A 17864-nucleotide genomic window follows, 5' to 3' on the forward strand; every position below is an offset into this window, starting at 1 on the left:
AAATATGTATGTTATATTCAAAGTGATTAATATATTTGAATGGAACATATTCTCAATGAAGGTTAGGAGATTTTGCACTACAAGAGTTAGTGATCTGCTTCATTCAGAGTCTGATTATTATAACTAAAGATCTCATAAGTATTTATTTAATCCAACACCTTTTGCTACTGCAAATGAACAAGTTAGAGAAAATGCTGTGGCTATCAGAGGATCCTGAGCTTTATTCAGAAATACATAATCTGAAGACTTAGTTTATATTATTTAAAAAGTTATTATTTTGTTTGCTGTTGTAAAAAGTTTCCCACCGTCCATGTGGCTAACCTTGAACTTGTCGCCGTTGAGTTTGTAGCTCTGGTAATATTGTTTTATTGTAAGCACTAGTAAGCGCCGGAACGGATTGTCTCATCACAACAGCATTTGTGCACAAAGTACTAAATCTATTGTTCTTCAGAATAATATTGAAACAAGTAAATAGTTAACCACAAATATTGGATGTGTTGCCCACGCGGCCGGTGGGCGAGTTATCAGAAATGAGTGATGTCATTGTCTTATATGCACTAGCTTTTTGTGGGATGCAGACATTGAAACCGTTTCAATGGCCTAGGTCTTGAGGTCTTTGGGCCTTTTACGAGCAACACTTACGCCTACTTTCATTTTTATTACCAAAGCATTCTAAGTTTAGAATTTGCATCATAATATTCAAATGTTAAAAGTGACTAGGTGACACCCAGCCGAGTACTAGCATCCCTATAAGTGGTGTTTGTGTGACAGTTACAAGTTATCTGAGCTGTTTGTGCAACAAGTCACAGTTGCAATGATTTATTGAACTAAGCACTGACCACGCTAATAAACTTCTTTTTTCAATCCAATATGGAAATCCAATACCATAATGCATTTTACAAGGCGAACAAATTCTTTAGATTCAATTGGTCCAGTATGGCGTGTGGCAGCGGTCGAGTATCTAGTGGCCGTAATGTTGGTATTTTTATGGACCTTAACGAGGCCGTGCGACTTGGCCCTCATTATGTAACACATGCAGTAGGTACGCAGGAACCTGCTCCCGTCACAGCCGTGGAACATAGGACGCAGCGGAATTTACATATAGGCACGTACCTAGCTGTATCAACAGCTGAATGTGACATCTGAGTTCCAATGAAATTGGTTTGCCATTACATATCTGCGCATTGATTCGTGTTCCATAAGGATAACATGTGGAGCGAAGTACTTTTATTCCAAGAAGGGCAGGAATATAGAACACCGAAATGAAACGAGTCTCGCAGTAAAAGAGCCGTTACTCGACGGAGGCAGGCCGCGGCCGCGAGGTGCCCGCCAGCCATCAATAACTGATAACCATCTGCGTCGGTTGGTTCCTCCGCTCCTCATTGGCATTTGGATAACTTCGGTACTAAGTTCGCAATAAATCTGTAAACACATCAGTATAACCCAATTTCTTCGCAATATTCAATTGTTTAGCCGGATCAACGGTTGGTTCCGGTTTTCCAACAATGGGACTAGCCAGTCATTGTCCAGTATCGACTCCATCGCTGCCCCCGACTGCTTATTGTGCAACCGAAACCACTCTTTCATGACATTATTGTCTCAGAGATAATCTCACGGGGCGTTATCTTGTGAGCATAAGTGTCTCCGGAATCATTACTTTCATCAGTTAACCGCAGGCTGTATGGTTCCAATAGGAATCGAAGTCGGTTCGGTCAATTCCCAGTCGGCATGTTGTGTGACCCAAAGTACCTACTTAGAGTGACAAATAGTAAGGCGACAGATAGAAACAGAAATATATCGGTCGTTACACGTACCACAAACGCTGGCTGTCGAAGAACAGGCTTTTATCGCATCAAAATAAATAACACACTTAGACTAATTAGAGGCGTATGTGTGTATTGTGGCGTCGCGGCTCGCGGTCGCTTTCTCGGAACGCGCTTCGATAAGTGTTTTATCTTTTAGGGCACGAAAGCCTGCGGGAGAGGGTTGAGGGAGGAGTAGGAGGTGCGCGCGCGCATCCCGCGGCCGGCGCGGTGAGCAGGCGCTGGCCAGTCGGTGGTCGTGCAGTGATCACTCGGACGCCGCCCGCGCCGCACGTCACGTCGACCTAAGCTCGCACGCTCGAAGCCGCACCACGCGAAAAAACACAATAAAACCAATCGACCCCGAGTGACCCCAAAAGTGCATACCGAGCGGCCGACACGAACGAAACGACTTCGCGAATACACAGAATTAAATAAACTAACACTAACGCTTTGCAGTAACACGTGAGCTTTATTAACTGTTATTATAAGTTATCATTAACACAAAGGTGGAAATTAAACTGTGCACTCGAAGACATCAAGAGTTTGAGCAATTGTTTCAAATTTAAATGATAACGGGCGAGCTGTGTTAGCGGCCGGTGGCTGTGGCACACACAGGTAAGTTGGGTTTAAGTTACATATTACGATCTTGTGTGTCGCTCAGCTGAGCGCTACGGATGCCGGGAATTTGACAGTTGTATTTTTATAAAACGTGTCCTCGCATAAATTAAATATTAGTCTCACTTATTCATTGATGTGCTGACATATTTCTATAAAGGTGTGTGTGATGCGGTGCGTGAGTAATATCGACGTAATGATCGAATGTTTGAGTGTCGCTGATTGTTTGCTTACGTTAGTGTTTGTCTCCGGCGGAATGCGCCGGCTTTGTCCTGCATGTGTTGTGATCATAACAAATATCTTCGTGTCTAGGTGTGCGCCAGCGGCAGCTCCGAATGTTCTTGTTTGAACACCTGCATCTTGGATTCTTGTACCTACTTTACAATCTCCGGCGTCTCATATGTTACCCTTTATCTGCGCCCAGTTATTTTAAAGTTTGTCATCAGTAGCTGCCTACAAAATTAAATATTTGTCGGACTTTTGGTCAACAGAATCCTGTATAAGCCCGTTGTGGTCTTTATCACCTATTTTGGAATACACACACAATGCCTGTGCGTTTACCTTTACGAGGTAACTGTGACTCATCATCAGGTTCTGTAGATTAATCTAAATTTATTTAATGCGCATTGAATTTAGACTTGCTCGATTGTCTAGTAATAAGTTATTGCTTGAGACAGTTAGGTCTTAATCATTCATTAAAGTCATTATAAAGTCTTGCTTACGTCATATTTGATTTTTTAATTATTGGTGCAATATCCTATGACTTGATTAATATTGGAGCTTGTTTATATTCAAATTATTGATGTTTTAAGTAATGCATAGTTACGACTGCAATCAAGTTATTTATATTATATTTATCAAATTATCTGCGACCATGAAAACTTTATTCCAAGTGAAATAGTTAACATTGACTAAGCAAAAGCTTTTGATAGATCGCGGTCGAACGTGCCCTGAGGAACTCCGGGAAATAAGACTATTTGGGAACATTGACTTTGCTAATGGAATTATTTAACTTGTGTTTGGATCAGAAAGAAGTACTTATAGAGATACTTAGGTATGTTATGTGGATGACGCTGCGCAGGCGCACGTAGGTACCTATAGCATACCTGAGCGGCGGGCGGCGGGCTGCAAGCAGGTTCTGGTTTCTCGAAATAATCTTACGTGATGTTGAATAACATCGTTCCCACGCAGCCATTATTGAACAAGTTAATAAAACAATTATTTAACATAAGAAAAAACATTTCCATATACATACCTATGATGTCAATGAAAGTGAATTTGTAAAATCTAATACAAGCTGGTCCGCATTGAACATTAGAATACACAATAGTACAGCTTATTATTTTAAACTCATAGACTTCTACCAGTTTATTTATTGCAAAGTAAACTATAGAATAGGGTCTCTCTAGAATTAAATTTGATGTCCGATAACTTGCAAAATACCTAGTAATGGGTTCACCTTTCGGGGAGAAATATAGTCATAGTAATGAACTGGACAGTTCTCTTTATATTGCATAAGTGTCCTTCAGCCGTGACCACAAACCGCATGTTATGACAATACGTTAATTCTTTAATCATATTACACATGTACATCTAATCTAACTTCATACTCAATCATGGTAAACTCAAACAGAATATACATACATTTGACAAATTCAAAAACTAGAAATACTTTGTCCAAATGAAAGATCGAATCTGAACTTGTGTAGGTGGCATCTGACGACGAGGTGAAGCACTCTCTGGTTGAAGATCTGCAGAATTAATTGGCAGACATACAATCCTCCTCAATGTCTGCCTACGCGAACAATACCCGTTATGACTTATTAATAAAAGTAGTAATTACAATAATGACGCGTGTGGCGCGCCGTGTATGGGCACACGGCGCGTGACGTCACCGTACTAAATCCGAGCCTTTTGTTCCACCTGTGTTATTTACTTAGGACGCTTAGAACACGCACTCGAATGGAACCAACTTAATTAGTCTCAAACGAGTGCCAAACTAAATTATTTCTGAATAATTCGACTCTATACTCAATTACTCAAATGACTGTCTCTTTGCTCCAGTGCTCGTAGTTCCAATCCTCAATTGCTTTTTTGCATAATTTGAGTGTGTGGTGTACACTAATGGTTTGCACAGTTATACGAACACCTCAAAATATTTCGTGGGAAACAAGAGACTTGCCATCACGAAGATAAAGCTCAATTCAATTTTACTGAAGCAAAAAGTGTAACATAAACGGTTTTGATGACATTGTTTGTCTTTTCTTTCTCCCATTTCTTATTAGTAAGTTTCTATGTAGTCGAGTATCTTGAAGTTCTTTCATTAAACTAACGTAAGTTCGTCCTATATTTGATGTTCCTACATCCTTCTGTTTCCATAACCCAGTGTCGTGATTCTCAAGAATTGCACCGTGACTTACAACAAGCGACCTAACCGTGTAGGTTTCGTTTCAATATTTGTCTGTCTGTCTGCTTGTCTGTGTGCTTACTGACTGCGTACACGTTGGCCGTGACATATTCAGTGTACACTGATTCAACCATATTGTTGGATTGAGTTTAATACCGTATTATATTTATATCGGTTATTTTTCGGAAAATTGTAGATAATTTAACAGTTATGAAGGTAATTTACACACAAATTTGTCTTAAGGCAATGCACAACGTACCTGTGTATGCACTGTCAGCTTAAATCAATTAGGCATTACTTATGATTTAATAAACCGGTCGTTCAGCGCTGTATCTCTGGCGAAAGCCTTCTGTGAACACTATCGCCGCGTCACATACCTATCACAGTTTTGCACAATAGTCAATAGTGAACAGTCACATGTAACCTTTGCAGTCGGCAGACGGTGTGTATCTGTCCGTGGCGGTGTGGCAAGAGTATCGCGGCGGTATCAGCGCACGTGTCTATCAGACAATTAGCCGGTATTGTTGTGCACATCAACATATTTGGAGTAAGGGGTCACTTGGCCATTTTGGAGTTGTCACGATGTGAAACTTCTAAGTTGAAAGTGGATGAATTAGAAAAAAATACTTGCCATATTACATAACGTCCTTCTTGAAGGGACAGTGGGTACTGGGTAGATCATACTGTACTGCATATTCTTAAATGAATAGTATCTTAATTCTTGGTTATATTTTTCTTGCCAACTCAAGCTACTTTGGTTGATTTTTAATTAGAACTTAAGTTAAGCCCCTCTATACTCTAAATACGAGTTTGGGAAAACAGGATCTATGTATGATAATTATATGTTTTATACCAATGGTCAATGTCCTAACTGCGCTGCGTGTCAATTATTTCTATAAACTGCTAAATAAACAAATTGTGACTAAACATAGGATACAAAATAGTGTCCAAATAGCCACAAATTGTGTGTAATTGAGCATTACACTTAATTAGCTCTCTCTGTATCCGCCGGTGGTTGTGTCATGTGGTACTAGACTACGTGCCGTCACTAGCTAGGTCTCTGCTGATAGCTCTAGGCACGGGTCGCGATAGCTCGTTGATACGCCGGTAATGGACGTGACATTGCCTAGTTATTGCCTATTTATAGAGTGGATGAACAAATACCGACCACTGATAGCCACGTCTGTGTGTACACGGACTTTTAGACAGGTGACCTAAAATAATGAAATCGTATTGATTCATATTCGATTCATAAATACAATTGGTAGGGTTGATATTGATAAAATTGGTGATATGTCATCTTATTACTTAATAAGAGTTAATTACCGTATCACATTCGTAAATTCACGGACCCCGTGCCTAATTCGATAAATTCCTCACGGTAGGACGCGAGTCGTACGAATCAATTTGTCGACGTTAGCTGGAGTACAAACTTTCTAACAACATAATTAGTATACAATGAATTCCCCATCATCGGGGCAGCCATGGTAAGTAGCCATGAAGCTCGCTCCCCGCCTGAGTGCGCAGGCGCAGTCCCATGCTGTAATAGCCCCATTAGTGTGCTGATGAGCTTAATCGTGGCTCAGCGAGAAATGAATGAGGCGAGGCGACGTACTGCAATGTGATAATATTTGTTTAATTACATGAGTAAATATGTAAGCTTTTAACATGAAATATTAATTTTATTTATAACGTTAAACGAAGCAATGAAGGGCTACCCCAAGGGTCAAACCTAGGACCTTCTATGCTTGTAACTTCCAGAGCAATAAGTTTGAACTTGTCGAATCTGAAAAATGGTATCTTCACGATTCACGAGTATTTCTAAATTAAAATAAGAATCGTAAAACATCAATACCTTCACAACTCACATTACGTACTCACAGCACAGCCCCCGTGGGTCCCGCGGCTAGTAGAGTGTAGACAGCTGGACACCGCGGACACGACGCCCATTACACAGTACACGCAGGACATGCGAACGCGCATGGGCAGCATGCTAAGTCTGCCGTCATTAAGTCTTGAGAATACGATCAATTTATTTATATCCAATTACTTTGATGAATACCATGTACATGCTGAGTGTGCTTCAATGGTCGATTAGTAATATCTTTTTTTACAACCAGTTAAGAGTTCCAAGGTATTATTACCTCACTTATCTATCATTTAGAATTGTGTGAGTAATCTTTACAACATCAAATCCTGGACTAAGACAGAAATCCGTGTTCAGCAGTCACTATCTGTCACGAGACTGACGTGATAATTGGTTGAAAAGGATCATCCCATCCCATCGGCAGTGCGACGATCAATCACAATGTGTCTAGCGTGACACGGGCCGCCATTACCCGCCCACACTCCCACAGCCGGTGCACCGGGCAACTGAATCACTGATGCAATGTGATTACCGACACTTACACTCTTGCAAGGTCCTACAGGGCTTACACGCAAAAAAAAACAACCTCTTTTAGGTATTATGATTATGATTTAGCGTTAATCGCAAAATTTGGTCGCGACCAAATAGTTTTTTTCTAATCACCATGTAACAACACTATTATATCTAAATGTGTCTATTTGATTTGTCGGTATCCTTATTTCTTACACTTGGTAGGAAAATGAGATAAAATCCCAATGTTACATACAGCTACAGCAGCTTTATTTATTTTATGAGATCCTCCACTTCTTCCTATTTATTGCGATTCGTTCAATAAACGGGCATTTTTCTTGTGTTTCCTTCCTGGTCAATAGATGATATACTGGTTGTTTTGCTGCTGCTGGACAAACCGCCATTGTTGTGCCGATTGTGGTACTTTAAGTGACGTGTTCATCGGTATTATAATATCATCACTAGGTTCCCCTGGACAAACTACATTAGCAGGTTAAAGTTACATATATTTTCTTTCTTCTACCCAATTGGCCAGCTGTTCCTCAACACTACAACATCATACAGCATTCATTGACGTGGTCTTCATGTTTACTGTCACTTATCACTTAACTGACTACAACGTCTCTGTCAGCTGTGCGCTCCTCGTCTTAGTGGTCCCATTTCTCCGGGACCCACTAATGTATTAGTTCATCTACTCTTGTCATCTATATTTAGTATTTAAGATATTTTCATTACTTTGAGTGGCTTCTCTGGTAATTGCAAAGTGCCCCAAACTTCCAAAATTCCGTGTAGACCCTGTGCAAGGTGCGCAGGATCATCTAAGCCGTACGGTGATTAGTATCGAACTGGTGACGTCACTGGCGCACGCGCCGACACGGGGATCAGGTGTGCCCCTAGTAAATCGGGTTAGGCGTTTGACAACAGAGAAAAAGAAATTGATAACAAAGTAAAGATATGCGTTAATTTGAAAACCAACATAATTTGGAGAAAATTACTTAATACTACATACGTTTTCCATCGTTAAGTTGTAAACAGACTATCAAATGTAAATAAGTTTCCAATTTACGAATTAATTAATTATTTTCAGCGATACTTTATTTGCAGTCAATGTCCTCATTAGGTGAACAGTTCTTGTTTGTTCCACATTGATAACAAAGTGGTTTATGTTCAATTTCACCGTCTTCGGAGTTTTTACCTCCTTACTGGTGTGAGTGTGACTGATTACAGAGCAATATAAAGTGATGACTGTCTCTAAGCTTGTTGGAATGTTTATTCGGTTGTTCACATCGGTTGATACTTCATTCTTTAGTTTAGAGAATGCAGTGACTCTGTCATCGTCCTGAAATTACAATATTCGTAACGTCTTGTGATGATATTGTTGTACAACTGCTGTGTCTACGTGACTTGTAAAAATATGGAAACATACTTTATCCTTTACTATTTATTATTATTTAGGTACATAAAAATGACCAACATCGTCATCCTACACATTGCATCATGCATGCTCAATGTTCATAAACAAGAGTTTTTGTCATCAGTTAATTTTTGAGTTCTAAACATTCGTAGGCGAGGTCGTTTTGGAAACTTTACTTATATTATGGTCTAACTTTTAATGTCACCACTAAACTTATCGTGTCCTTCCTGCCTCGGCTGCCTTGAATAGAATATTATTACGCGAGCTTTGATATCATCTGAGAGCAAAAAATGCTGGTTTTTGCCAAATAGTGCAAAATATTTAGCAAAAGGATCAGCACCATTTGTCCACGGACTTAGCGTGGGTGCGTGGTGCACGGATCGAGCGATTGTTTCATCTAGCGCCCCCGCGCCGATTAGTGGCGGCGCGCACTCGCCCGCCCGCCCGGCCCAGTGTCGCTCGTCTGTGCCTTGCCTTACTCCGCCTAGCCGTAGTCTCCAGGAACACCTTGCAGGACACGCTGCCTCTGTATTCGATTCACATTGGTGAGTGATACACATAATACGCTTGGATATAGGAATAAAAATTAGTTCGAGGAAAATAAGTGAAAAATCATAGATATTTACAAAATAACTAAAAAAGTAAACATTTTATTTTTAAGCTATTAAAAGTTATATTATACCCCAAAAACATTTTTTCAATAATATCGTAAGACATAATCTGGCTAAATGATACTTATTTTTTGATATCTCAAGTAAACCAACAATTTCTCAGGATCTAAAGCATATACTGACATAATCACATAATACCCATTCCTGCGTAGGCTTGAAACTCGCGAGTAATCGATTTTATCGGCAAAAAATATGAAGTGGCACCAAAACATCTTTGTCTATTATAAGGACCCGAACTTAAATCAAGAAAAAAACTGTTTTAAAGTCAGAGAGTGTGGGCTCGCCGGTGGGCTCAGCGTTTGTCTTGTCATCTGCTACACAAACATTGTATTTGTTATAACTTGGAGGCTTTTGGAAATACCAGTATATATGAGCAGGAATTTTTCTCACATATTATCAGTTTTCATCATCACCATTTCTCACTGCTTCATCAAACGATTTTCCCTTTTTCTCTTTTTACAGATCTTCATTTTCTTTCAAAATTACTACTCCAAGTAAGGAATAAATATCTGTAACAGCAATATTGATTAACGATACTGCTGTCATCATGTCACTATCGACAAATCATCGACGCGTGCGTCATCAAATGATCTTGTATCGTATAACAGTACTGACATTTTCTCAGTAATCGCCAGTTGATCATGATGTATGCACAGAGCCTCTTTATCCTGCGCCGGCGACAGAAATATGGCATGACTTCATCTCCTCCTCAATGTCAGCCAATGTCTTCCGAAGCAATAAACATTCAGCTTCATTTGCTACCTACTGCTGCTTGTTACTAGATATCTCCTTCGCCGTTTCCTCTATAAGTACCGACGTATATTCCAGTTGATCGGATCAGGCTTACTGTTATTACTTACTAGTGTTACAATCCCCGGCTTGTTTACAATATGTTTGGTCTTTACTATATCTCATGAATTATGACGATCGTTCCGAGGGCCATGCTTAGGTACCACATCCACACTTAAAGTGTCATTATCAGCTTAGTGACCAATTAGTGTTTCTATATTTAGTTGTGTAGCGTCATGATGGCAGGTAAATAAATAACAACTAAGGATTGTGACCAAACACTCGTTTTCCTCGTAGTTTTTGATATTGTTTATTATTCATGGCATTCATGTCTCATCTGCAATTCTTGGGAAAAATATACTCATTTATAAAATCGTCCGAAATTAAACATTCTTAGACGTAATGTGTAACATTTAGAAATCAATAAAATTAGTATACAAGTTATTGAGAGTTTGAATCATCAAGATTTTATCTATTCTAATATTCTGTTTGTTATCCTTTGAGGTAATCGAGTTTATTAATATTCATATTAATTCCACTACACTCACAATACGATCGGCCATACTTTGTATGTTTATATTATACGGAGCTGTGTTATCCGTGGCTATTTTTTTGTTTTTGTTATGATAATTGATGCATCCTTAAATCCTCAGAAGCTAACAAAACATAGCCATTATTGATGTGTTGTAGTTTGCTACAATTTGCACTTACCAACCGAATTCTTTCTCTATGGAGAACCACACACTATAAAGACTATGGATGACTGTAATTACAACGAACTTTGTTAACTTAACGTTACTATCAACTTGCAATGTTTTTCTTGAAAATGCGTCTTAATATCTCCTTCTGACACGTGCAATGTACTGCATACAGAAACATGTTTGCATTGAACACGGACTACCTATAGGCAAATATTTTTGGTTGCCTTCAGTAACCCGTGAACCTTCGTAGGGAGAAAAGGCTACAATATGTGACGTCACTCAGCCAGTTAATCCTTGACACTAAAGCCTGAAACCTGTCCTTATGACTAATATATTTACGCCAACATTTATAAAGCAGCTACGGTAGTGTGCGTGAGTACTGTCGGTGTGAGTGCGCTCGCGCATAGAACAAACATTCGACACTCAGTCAAAGAAAATTATGTAAAACGGTTGGCTATATGTTGTACGTCAGTCTGTAATATATTATATTGAGTATCATTTATGTAATCATTGAAATTGTAATGTTTTGCTGAAGTACGGTAGCGATTATTGAGTGATATGATAACAGATTACTATCAAGTGTTCAATACCAAACAATGTGATATTGACTATGTTTGTGTTTACTTAAAATAATTAAGTGAATATAAAAACCAAGAAAGAGACAGTCAAGTGAGTATTTAATTCCGATAATGATTAATTAGTTAGTGCAGCGGTTACAGCGGTCGGCCGGAGCCCGGCTGCTGATGATTTAATTATGAATCATAAATTATGATTATGTGATCGTTTATCTTGTTGATTTTATTGACGTATCGTCTTGTGTGATCCAATTGGCAGTTACGAAAACAATTAACATTAATTTGTGAACATGAGCAAAGTAAAGTAAAGGGAAATTCATCATTAGGTATAATATGGGCGGCATCCATAGTGTGAATTACTTAGTTTTTGTGGCAAGAAAGGTAATGTTGACGCCTAACACCTTAGAACGTATTCTCTTTAAGGAACACATAACACAGCACCTACCTGTAATAGTGTTTACATAATTCTCATCAAACAAGGAACCTTCTTCCAGTACCTTCTACTGTTTGTATAACAATAGTTCCTCCCTGGCCTACTTAGGCTGACACAATACGATCCCTCGGAGCGTGCACTGCGCAGGCGCACAGTCCCGGACCGGCTCCGGCGCGACCTGCCGTGAAGGCTAGCCAAGCACCGAGTGCGCTTGTACTGGGGAATGTACCGATGTATCCACAACCTGTGTAAATTATATATTTTCCGAATAAAAAGCCGATGTGCCTGCCCCTTTTCAGACATATACATGTATTAATTAATCTGTGTCTTTGGTCTGTTCGGCTGGTTTAATTGCAGTCATCCGTCCATTCCATACATACCGTCCATTCCATACAAATTCACTTTATTTTATCAATTTTTGGTGATGAGTTCTGCATCTCCATATTGTGTCACCTTACTAAATGTTCGTTTCTGAATATTCCGTACTTAAGGAGATCTGCTTAACTTGTAGGTTAGTGGTGGGATGGGCGATGGTATTTATAGGATGGGCGCTGCTAAGTAGAACGGGTCGCGTCGTGCCTTATGCAACGATCTCTGTGCACCATGCCTCTACAGCATTCCAAGTATAGTGGTCAGTTATGCTTACTGCATAGTCGTATTTTGTGTAGACTTAGAATATAGTCTTATTCCTTTTTTATATCGTCGTTACTATTTTTTTAATATTTATTTTCTCTTGTATTGTTTGTTTGTATCCAAAAACTAAGTTATATCGCAAGCACATCACATTCAGATTTGTAGTTCATTTTATACAATTAGGGAGCATTTCTAGATATTGAACCAGAGCCTAGTTAGACAACCACTGGTTGCCACTAAGTTATCAAAATGTTTTGCGAAAAAGTGTAATTTTTGGAAAATCCCTATGTTTGATTTTGTCTATCAAAACAGTCGATTATAATAATTCAAGACCCGCATGAAATAATGTACTTTGTGTATAATTATATATTATGTCTACAATGTTCATTCATGTTCATTCCTAGAGATAGTTTCCCACTCGCTAGAAAGTCAAGTCAAGTCTAGTGTTGGCTCATGTTTTGAGAAACAGGCGGAGGTGCGCGGCGCTGGCGTCGGGTTGCGTCCGCCAAAACATAGCATTACACGCTTCTAGGAAAACAGATGGCGCGGACAGATCTTACATTGGAACTACTAGCTTACTATGGACTTCTTACGATTTAAGTGGGGATATACAGACTGGACATATATAGTAATTATATGAAAATAATTAATAGTTTGGGATTGAGAGAAATTGAACTTGCTACTAGACATAATTAAGATATAAATGACCAAATTGTTAGAATGAACACCATTTTAAATGGCTCCATGCATTATTCATTGTTCATTACCTTCCGATGGCATAGTAACGTCTTCTATTTGACCCTCGGCAGTGTCACGGTCTCATGGTGCGACTAAACCAACTCGGGCCGGCCCGTGGGCGAACTAAACACTTTAAAAGGCATTTAGCGCCGTATTAGGAGACGTAAAAAAATAACTTTTATTTGCCGATCCTCCGAATATCTTTTGCCTCTTTGGGAAACTTGCTATGCTTTGGAAACTCAGACGTTATGTAGTTGGTATTAAGGTTTATATTTGTTAGGGACTCGGTTCAGAGTGCGACTGCTTTGGTAACTTGTTTGTAATCCAGTTCTATTTCACAAAGTCAGGGATACATTCTGATTGTGTTCCTTATGCGATGTTCGCCACAATCAATTGCTTTATATTGTGCAACAAGATTTTCTTTAACATGTCAAATATTTTCACTTTTATACAAAACCACATCTCACACAAGTATAGAGATTGTACAAAAACGAATAAATGTTGGATATTGACATCTCAATGATATTGGTGTCGCTGGAGCGTAGTGTCACGTGCACGCACTCGCACACTACGTACCGATGCAGCTCATATATAAGACATGCACATTGCACATTGCTACTGACAACATAATGGATGGCTATTATTTGTAATATCTCTTTGGAATTGGTTTAATCTGTCAATATTCAACGCTAATTTTCCTTTACACAAGCACAGCTATAGTAAATTCTATGTTCAGTTTCGTGGCCCCAGCAACAGATGCGCCTGCGCCGGTCGCATCCCACGGTCTGATAAACCAGTTCAGTGCAGGACCTAGGCGATCTAGACATGTAGTGCCTACGTATACACAGGCTGCACTCCGTGTAGCTCGCTGTGTAGGCTTGTTTTATAGCAGGTGATGGGAACATGCACTCAGAGCAATAATACTTTACCCAATGAACAACAAATACAGCTTTAGTTTCACGGGTCAAGTTATGACATACTTCTGTTTGCTATCAATAGTTACCTAATTTTCGCTAATGACAGTCAATTGTTCGCACTTGCCTACATACATTAGTATAAGGAACTGTCCATTAGCGGCGAGGCAAACAATCAATCTCGCGTGATCGATGGCATCAGGTGCGCGCGCGCAGTGGGCGGGTGAATCAACTCCGTACACTACTGGTCTGTCTGTTCGTTGCGATGCTTCCGAGGTTGTTAGGAAGTCCTTTTTGATTATTGAGTGACATTTTGAAGGCTTCCAATTAAATAATAGACATTTCTAGAAACTTAAAGTAGAAGAGCTTTTATTTCACAATCTGTTGTTAACACAACGGAGAATGAAATAGATACGGCACACAACGACGTCGTATGTTGCTAAACATGAAGATGAACAACATCGCAATCTGGAGCCACTTATCCAATAGAGCCAGGTACTCCGGCGGTCTAAAATAAATAATGCCAAGGAAACGGAAACGATCCTAGCTAAGTTTGCACAGATAAAGCTAGGACTGAGATCATGTTCGCGGAGTCGCGGTGACGTCAGCGGAAGCGTGTAACTTTTTTATTGCATGTTATTGTAGTGCAAACATTGGGCATAGTGGGCAGTGCATAAATTGAGAGGTTTAAGGAATTATTGTTTTTCTCATTGAATATTGAGTCGGTGTTACCGCGGATGAGATAATTCGCCAGGATTGGACTTAAACATGTTTACTTGTTTTATCTGTGGGTTTTAAGATTTTTTTCCTCTTTGAGTAGGTTATTTAAACAACTCTGTATAGGACTCCGTTAGGCATCCTTTGCTTAAGTTGTTGTCTTCTTAATCCCTACATCCGTTTAGGGCACGACATCCATCCATCACAATCTGGTAGCCATGCAATCATTGTAGACTTGTTTACTAACACAAATCAACTTTTGTTCCTGTTGTAGTACAATCAGTCCTGCCGACCTACCTAATGGTACGAGAGCTAGCAACGTCGAAAAAACAAGCATTTCAAGAAGGCCAGTTTTTAGATATATTATGTCTCTCAGTCTCCCAGACATCATACGGGCTATCTGGCACCTGGTAGTCGTTGCGTTCATCAGTGCGCATCGCATTTGTACAGGTAAAATTTCAATTTTTCAAACCATTTTAAGAAGTTATTTTTTATTATTATTATTTTTATTGAACTTATAGTAACATGAATCTCTTATTGCCAGGCATTTTTCATGTTGTTTAAGGTCTGCCAGGCGCCAATTTTGAATTAAAAAAAAAATTTTTTTCAAATCATTTTAGTATGGCTGAAATTTTAGTATGATGTTATTTAAGTAAGAAAAGACCCAAAATTAATTTGCCAAGCAGTTATTCGGTTGTTAACCTTCAGCCAGACCGATCTAAAACTGAAAAATGATGAAGTATCATTTCGCTTGGTCTAGAAATATTTGTCGAACGAAATACAGAGAAAGGGATTAAACAACCGGCCAAGTGCGAGTCGGACTCGCCCATGAAGGGTTCCGTAGCAGCAAGTAGACGACTAAATAAAAAAGTTATAAAATAACTTGGTTTTACATAGTGTTTTTATGAACGACAAAGTTATATTTGTGGTTTTGGAAAATGTTTTATTTCTTAAAAACTAATAATGGTATCTCGTTCAAACCAATTTTAGTTGAAACATTTTATTGAAATGTATAGCATATATTTTTTTTAATTTCCTCACTCCTTTACGTTAAAAGTTAGAGGGGGGGGGGTACACTCATTTTTCCACTTTGGAAGCGTCTAACTTTCAAACGATTGATTTTGACGAAAAATGGCTTTAGGAACCTTAATGTCTTTTTTAAAGACCTATCCATAGGTGCCCATCACGAATATGTTAGCTGAAAATTTTTTTTTTTTTTAATCAGTTCCATGTATGGAGTGGCCCCCTTAAATTTTTAAATTTATTAATTTTTATTCAAAATTCGAATAGCGGTTACCGAAACACATCAACCTACAAAGTTTCAACTTTGTAGGCCCAACAGTTTGGGAAATAAATGGCTGTGACATACGGACGGACGGACAGACAGACGGACAGACAGACAGACAGACATGACGAATCTATAAGGGTTCCGTTTTTTGCCATTTGGCTACGGAACCCTAAAAACTATCAAATTAATTCGTAAATTAATACGGTATCAAAATACTGATTTATTTTTGTACAAAATTAAGATATCTCAAGTATAAAAATAAACATAAAATTGAATGGTTACATGAAAATTATGGTTAATTATTATGTTATCGGCTTACTCACGTAACTGTTTGACGAGGAACTCGACTAAAGTTGAAGATGAGCTTCTAGCATGGCTAGAAACTAGTGGAGTTCCTCGTCAAACAAATAATTAACCTTAATTAAGATGGGTGTCTATGGATAGGTCTTTAAAAAAGACATTAAGGTTCCTAAAGCCATTTTTCGTCAAAATCAATCGTTTGAAAGTTAGACGCTTCCAAAGTGGAAAAATGAGTGTACCCCCCCCCCCTCTAACTTTTAAAATAAGAGAGTGAGGAAATTAAAAAAAATATATGCTATACATTTCAATAAAATGTTTCAACTAAAATTGGTTTGAACGAGATACCATTATTAGTTTTTAAGAAATAAAACATTTTCCAAAACCACAAATATAACTTTGTCGTTCATAAAAACACTATGTAAAACCAAGTTATTTTATAACTTTTTTATTTAGTCGTCTACTTGCTGCTACGGAACCCTTCATGGGCGAGTCCGACTCGCACTTGGCCGGTTGTTTAATCCCTTTCTCTGTAATTCGTTCGACAAATATTTCTAGACCAAGCGAAATGATACTTCATCATTTTTCAGTTTTAGATCGGTCTGACTGAAGGTTAACAACCGAATAACTGCTTGGCAAATTAATTTTGGGTCTTTTCTTACTTAAATAACATCATACTAAAATTTCAGCCATACTAAAATGATGTGAAAAAAATTTTTTTTTAATTCAAAATTGGCGCCTGGCACACCTTAAACAACATGAAAAATGCCTGGCAATAAGAGATTCATGTTACTATAAGTTCAATAAAAATAATAATAATAAAAAATAACTTCTTAAAATGGTTTGAAAAATTGAAATTTTACCTGTACAAATGCGATGCGCACTGATGAACGCAACGACTACCAGGTGCCAGATAGCCCGTATGATGTCTGGGAGACTGAGAGACATAATATATCTAAAAACTGGCCTTCTTGAAATGCTCTCTCAAAAACGTTGCCAGCGCTTATACTATAACAAAACAACAAAATATACCTAAAGAAAATAAATCCAAGTTTGGCGCAAAATGCTCGTGACATTTGTTTTCGATTGACATAAGATACGACCAAACACGTTAGTTTTATTTTATTAGCAGAATTTTAATTGGAGATTACCTGAGTGTGTGTGGCGTATTATTTACGTCCCAATCACCTGGCGATGGCGGGACAGACTAATTTATATGACTCGAATGACATGTTTGTGTGCTAATCTTGTATTTTTAAACATTTTTTCCATTTATATTTGTGTCTGCGATCGTCGACAGTTTTCCTGTACGATTTTGTTTATAAACAACGTTTTGGTTCGGTTTATTGTATATTGCACAATATAAAGTTATATGCACAGACACTTAAATAAATCATAGCTCGTGTAATCTGTGGGACCTTCGGGATGACGTCACGTGCGCGGACGCATCATCTGCACGTCTTTTTGAGAAGGTCAAAGTAATGCCAAAA

General features: G+C 38.6%; 1 protein-coding gene across 1 annotated transcript in view; it reads left to right on the top strand.

The window, feature by feature from the left end:
• The first annotated feature begins 2053 nt into the window (after window positions 1-2053).
• The window catches only part of LOC118269196 (titin), an 81660-nt gene continuing 65849 nt past the window's right edge, over window positions 2054-17864 (top strand). The window contains 1 exon segment of the mRNA XM_050699089.1: window positions 2054-2420. The gene's annotated coding sequence lies outside the window, so the exon portion shown is untranslated.

Source organism: Spodoptera frugiperda, chromosome 2, assembly GCF_023101765.2.
Source record: "Spodoptera frugiperda isolate SF20-4 chromosome 2, AGI-APGP_CSIRO_Sfru_2.0, whole genome shotgun sequence".
Lineage (NCBI taxonomy): Eukaryota > Metazoa > Arthropoda > Insecta > Lepidoptera > Noctuidae > Spodoptera > Spodoptera frugiperda.